Source organism: Schistocerca cancellata, unplaced genomic scaffold (genome assembly GCF_023864275.1).
Source record: "Schistocerca cancellata isolate TAMUIC-IGC-003103 unplaced genomic scaffold, iqSchCanc2.1 HiC_scaffold_1150, whole genome shotgun sequence".
NCBI lineage: Eukaryota > Metazoa > Arthropoda > Insecta > Orthoptera > Acrididae > Schistocerca > Schistocerca cancellata.
In genome coordinates this window covers 4,240,131-4,247,028 of record NW_026047149.1, presented here as the reverse complement: position 1 = coordinate 4,247,028, position 6,898 = coordinate 4,240,131, and positions in this window count along the sequence as shown.

Sequence of the window (6,898 nt, the reverse complement as noted above, 5' to 3'; positions counted from 1 at the left end):
GGGCTCACCAGTTTAGTACTGGAGGGCAGCGTGGAGGGTAAAAATCGTAGGGGGAGACCAAGAGATGAATACACTAAGCAGATTCAGAAGGATGTAGGTTGCAGTAGGTACTGGGAGAAGAAGAAGCTTGCACAGGATAGGGTAGCATGGAGAGTTGCATCAAACCAGTCTCAGGACTGAAGACCAGAACAACAACAACAACAATTGATCACAGATGTTGTACAACCTTCAGTTAAGCTCATGGTTAATTTAAATGTTCAAAATGTTCACCATTGGCGGCTGTACATATAACAGAACGACGTGCGGTCGCCCCAGCTACGTCGGTCAATGTTAAGGCCGTGTCCTACGTGAGCGACACCGAGCGACTCCTTGATACGCGACACTCCAGCGACGAGCAGTGGCATCGGGCGAAAAGCTCGGCCGCCCTGAGTGCGAGAACCATGTCGCGCTACAAATAAACTGGCTCTCAGCACTATGGGACTTGACTTCTGAGGTCATCAGTCCCCTAGAAGTCAGAACTACTTAAACCTAACTAACCTAAGGTCCTCACACACATCCACGCCCGAGGCAGGATTCCTACCTGCGACCGTAGCGGTCGCGTGGTTCCAGGCTGTAGCGCCTAGAACCGCTCGGCCACTAAGGCCTGCTGTCGCGCTACAAGATGGCAGCTTATAGCCAACCAGCTGTTCCTATAAAACGGCTTCCCTGACCTGTAGAATACTGTAGCTGGAGAGTAACGCTACAGAATTAGGTATATTTCAGAAAATAAAGCGAAAAGGAATGCTGTGCATGAAACTTACTGCCGGCCGGAGTGGCCGAGCGGTTCTAGGCGCTACAGTCTGGAACCGCGCGACCGCTACGGTCGCAGGTTTGAATCCTGCCTCGGGCATGGATGTGTGTGATGTCCTTTGGTTAGTTACGTTTAAGTAGTTCTAAGTTCTAGGGGACTGATGACCTCAGATGTTAAGTCCCATAGTGCTCAGAGCCATTTGAACCATGAAAATTACAAAGGGAGGAATCTCCATGGAGAATTTCATAAGTATCGTCAACTACGAAGATCGCGAGACAAGTTCTTCGAAAACACGTGAATGAGCAGAGGAGCATTCGACTGTCTCATCGATAAATTAAATATGAATGTGGTTTTTTACATCATCAAGAACTTTTAACAGCCAATAAATGTGGAGGAATGACTATTACATGAGTAACTACGCTAAATACAAACATAAGGACACAGACTGATACGAGTAAAAAACAGATAGCTGTGGTGTAGGGGTAGTGTATACAGTTTATGTGTGAGGGAAAGGTCCTTGGTTTCATTCCCGGACGTTCTTATATTTTTACTGGCTCAGTATACGATTCTGTATACTAAATTTTATATATACTGTTTACAATCCATCGCTAAGTGTGTTTTTAAGGTCTTGCCAAAGACCTTGATCTTCACATCTATGCCAGTATATCACAAACATTTAATTCCTAATAAATTACAATGAACCAGATATTTGATGTTGCGAACATCACTGTTAACGCCAAGCATTTCAGTTACTCTACATAGTCTGTAAAAGTAAAGCTTACAAAATTTTTGGAAAGAAAGTCTAACTTTTGTGTAATGATTTGTGTAAACATATGAAAGAAAAAAATATTAGGGAAATGTCTGGTGCACCTCATTTTCTGTTCATGATTTCGAGTATCATTCAAAGGCTCGTAGAACATTTCTCTGATCTACTTATTTCTTTTACACAAATCATTTCATAAAATATTTGACTGCTTCTTTCATTTTTCAGTTTAAGGTTTTACTTAGAAAGCATGATATTACTGACTCCTCGTTTGGCTTTCCTGACGTACTTGATTCGAAGGAAGCCTTTTTGACATTTAGATACCGCACCAATGTATCTTTTTATGTACAAAATAGCTACGTCTTCAACAGATAAAATTTTTGAACTTCATTTACAGTAGCTTTTCCTAAAATATTTCAGTTTTTCCTCAGCTTATTAATTAAGTTTTCGTTAATTACCCTGATTACTTTCAAGCAGGTAAATATTTTCACGCCAAACTAGACCGCATGCTGGTCACTTTGATACCCCATTTACATGTTTCTCTCCCTTTGTTTGGCTATGAAAATTTGGACAAAACGTCATGGTGTAGGTTATAGGGAGTCTTGTTTTCGTTGTGCTCACGCGTCTACAAAAACGTATCGAGTGTTAATCATATGATAAAATAATCCTTCCTGCGTGCTGTGATTTCCAAAATTCGTCGTTTCGATATCTTGAACCCTTTATGAGATACGATTTGTACGACCACTTGATTCCCGAAGCGCAGGAAAGGCAAGGACACGCCGCGAGTGACCCGTCCGCTGATATAACAACCAATACCTCAAGGATGAAAAGAGACGTCATTCCGGTCTCAACTTTAAATACAATTTAGATATATTGGTTGCATTTCATACGCAATAATGTATGGGCTTAAATGAACTGTAGGGAAAGTCTACACAATGTGATTTTACCTCTACAAAAATTTTGATAAATTTCGTGCAGCCATGTACCCAAAATCGTGCACCACAGTAGAGATGGTTAGTTCGCGAACGAACGGGTGCAAAGGAACGGTTCACCAAGATGAACAAAAGGACTGAGGAACGAATTCCAAGGAACGATCGGTTCCTAGTTCACTTCGGTCACGGCGGTCTACTTATAGTTCCCGGGAACGAGGAACGATCTGTTCATAGTTCACTTCAGTCGCGGCAGTCTTCTTGTAGTTCCCGCAAACGAGGAACGATCGGTTTATAGTTCAGTTCGGTAGCGGCGGTCTACTTGTAGTTCCCGGGAACCAGGAACGATCTGTTCATAGTTCACTTCGGTCGCAGCAGTCTACTTGTAGTTCCGGGGACCAGGAATGATCTGTTCATAGTTCACTTCGGTCGTGGCGGTCTACTTGTAGTTCCCTGGAACCAGGAACGATCTGTTCATAGTTCACTTTGGTTGCGGCGGTTTACTTATAGTTCCTGGGAACCAGGAACGATCTGTTCATAGTTCACTTCGGTCGCGGCGGTCTACTTATAGTTCCCGGGAACCAGGAATGATCTGTTCATAGTTCACTTCGGTCGCGGCGGTCTACTTGTAGTTCCCCAGAACCAGGAACGATCTGTTCATAGTTCACTTCGGTAGCGGCGGTTAACTTATAGTTCCCGGGAACCAGAAACGATCTGTTCATAGTTCACTTCGGTCACTGCGGTCTACTTGTAGTTCCCCAGAACCAGGAACGATCTGTTCATAGTTCACTTCGGTAGCGGCGGTTAACTTATAGTTCCCGGGAACCAGAAACGATCTGTTCATAGTTCACTTCGGTCACTGCGGTCTACTTGTAGTTCCCCAGAACCAGGAACGATCTGTTCATAGTTCACTTCGGTAGCGGCGGTTAACTTATAGTTCCCGGGAACCAGAAACGATCTGTTCATAGTTCACTTCGGTCACTGCGGTCTACTTGTAGTTCCCCAGAACCAGGAACGATCTGTTCATAGTTCACTTCGGTAGCGGCGGTTAACTTATAGTTCCCGGGAACCAGAAACGATCTGTTCATAGTTCACTTCGGTCACTGCGGTCTACTTACAGTTCCCGGGAACGAGGAACGATCGGCTCATAGTTCACTAGTTTACTTAGGTCGCGGCGGTCTCTTCGGCAGTTGTCATTCCAGCCTCGATCGCGTGCTCGCCTGTCTCGGCCTCCCTCGGCCGCACTCGTCGTTCTTCGCATGACCACCTGCCACAGTTCCACTGCCGACTGCTCCTAGTTAGTTCAGTATCCAGCTGTTCGTTTCGTTCACTGCGCTCCCCTATTTTACATGTGTTCCAAACTGTTCTTGCACTTGGTTCTGGATATTCAGCGTCCACGACCGGTAATCAAAAAGTATTTTATAGTTACGTAAATTACATAAAAATTACGTTGTATGTAATAGGTACGTCTTTTCAGGTAACAAAATGGCATATCAGCTCACTACATTGTATCGATGAACAGCAGAAGACATACTTATAACAAGGAAAGTTTTTTTTTTGTTATTCATATATTTTTTGGTTTCATCGACTTGATATAGCAGCTAGCTTTCAATAATTTGCTTAATTTCTAGTGTAAGAAAATTCATATAAAACGATTTTCGTGTATCTTTCATATACAAAACATTACATTTAGGAAGGCTCTAATTACTTTTAAGTTTGGTTGTTTCCAATTTGCATTACCTGCTAGTTTGGTTTATTTAAAAAAAAAAAAAGGTGGGTTGTGGGTCATTTTTGCTCAGTAGGAAAAGCGGTGCCTCTCCATTTGAAAAAAACATACATTGCCATAAAATCGTATTTACTTATTATCTCAAAAACATTTGTTCAGAAGGAGCTTTCAAACCAAAAACTTTATTACTGTGAACTTAATTACTATTATTATTGCTGCATTATCTTTAATAATACAATATAAAAACCTAATTTTTACTAAGCGTGTGACGCAAGTATGAGAAAACCACATTTCATTTTATGCTTCCACAAAGTCTCTACTTTGCCTACGTACTCAGAGACAACGTGAAGTATGTATAGGGTCTAAACGATTATTGTTTACAACGTAGCATAACTATGTAGTGGAAGTCGAAACGAAGAATTTTATACAAGACACTTGTGGCCTATTAAGTTGGGAAACAGCCACCAACAGGTTTACAAGACTACACGAGCTATTATAGCCCATGCACGTCGCGTGAGATTTTCATGTTCTCTTCTCCAGCTCTCTACACATCGTCATCGATTGTTTCGTCATTCTTGCCTGCATTAGCTTGTTATTTCTTCACTGCCTAATTATTACATGTCTGTCTGTTTGTCGTATCTGCTCGTAACGGGCAACACATCGTCCGTAATTGGCGAGCAATCTATACTCGGGGCCGGTTTTCCGTGCGCCCGCCTATGTTATTTCCCTGCGATCAGCCACACAAGGCTACGGTTGGCTAAACGAGAGGTTCTGCAGAGTCACAGAAATTACTTCTAAAAGTGTGTGAGAATTGTGTAATGAATAAAAACTCTACAGGGGGGAGGCAAGTGCCCCCTCTTGGTGCCCTCCATCCTTCAGTCACCTACACTACTGGTTTTCAGTTTTTCGTAAGAACCATATACCAATCAGAAATGAGCGGTGAACGAGTAAAAATGAACGGTTCCCAAAAAAGAACGATCAGCAGTGAACTAGTTCCCAAGGATGAGCGAGTTTGTCCCATCTCCCTACAGCACAGTAACTATGACGAATAACGAAAATAAATTCTGACCTTTATCATTTAAGGATGTCAAGCTATAGCTTGCGGAAGTATCAAATTTTTTCACCGAATAGTTTTCTTAAAATCGGATGATAAGTATTTCATAGCTGCCGTCGCGTCCGCTCCACTGCTTTGCCGAGAAGACGCGTGGCTGTCGCTCTGTGTCGCGACGAGCCTCAAACACGTCCGAATTCAAACGTCGCCAGTTGCAGCGGGAGACAGACAGCGACACAGGTGTCGCTCACGTAGGCCACCTCCATAACTATACCTGCGGTTGTGTTTTGTCGCGCGCTGTCGCTCGCTTCTGTCGCTCACGCAGGACACGGCCTAAAGCCGTCGGCACACGGACCGTGCTGTCGAACGTTAACGTTGACCGTGCCAAGTTCAAAGTGCTGCTGAACGCTCAGGAACGATTGCTACTTGTGCATACGGTACGTGGGCCCCGACGTGGTATACGCGATCGCAACGCACTCCAGCGGCAGTTGACCGATGTTTCTAGTTCGTAAATCACACTGTTTACTCAACGGGCGCGCCTAAAATTCCCATGCTAGCTCTATTGAAACCCACATTTACTCCATCGTCCACGAAAAGGGAAGTACCATCTCCAGTCAATAAGGACAAAGGCTTATAAAAGTTCCATTACAAACAATGCATTACAGATTTGGAATACTTATCTGCATACGATAAACATTATTTCATCATTTCCACATTTTACTAAAACCCCCAGGTCAGTCTTACTCGATCACTGTTCCTACCCAGTAGCAGAATCTTTGCAACATCTGAATTACGAAGCGTAAAAGAAAAAGGAGCAAAATATCTTTATACAAGTAGCGCAAGCTGTCCTGTAGATTAAGCCAATCAAACAAAGTCACCTCTCAAAAAAAGGGGAACTTACATTTACATAACATCAAATATTGTAGTACATATTTATATTAATCTAATAATAAAGTATCAGAACCTAATAAAAACGCGAATGTTAGGAAAAAAAATTTGGAAGTGCCAAGGGGCGAACCACCGACCCCACTAACAACTCTGTAAAGGACAGTGACGGTACTCACTAAATTAACAGCAGACCGTTCTTCTCTAATCATATTGTGTTACCCCTTGCTCAAAACCTTCATCGTAGATATGTTACTAATTGAAATTTAATTATAACAAATTGTACCAAGAACAATACGTTTTGGGTGCATCTTCAGTGTGTCGCTGCATTCAAATAGCCTACTCTTATAATACGAAAGTTACAATAATTCTTTTGCCACGAATATGATGTTTCTCATTATTTTATTGGAGCGAATCACACAGTTAACAACGGGTGATTCTCAATTTGCTGGTGCTCAGAAACGGCATATATATAAACAGGCTTGAAATGAATGCCAATATGGCGCCTCACAACTCTGTACTGAAGGGAGACGGCGTGCGTGTGACGTAGGTGGCGTTGTGCCCTCTCATTGGTCAATGCTCAGACGCACGCTCAGAATATCTGACATGCCAGATATTGCTCTGCACGTTCGGAAAGACTCCCGAACGTGCTATTCCACGCTATGACGTCAGAAACTCGGCACGCTCAACGCTCAACGGTCGGATGCACGGTCCGTGTGCCGACGGCTTTACAGTGGAGATCGCTGCACATGTT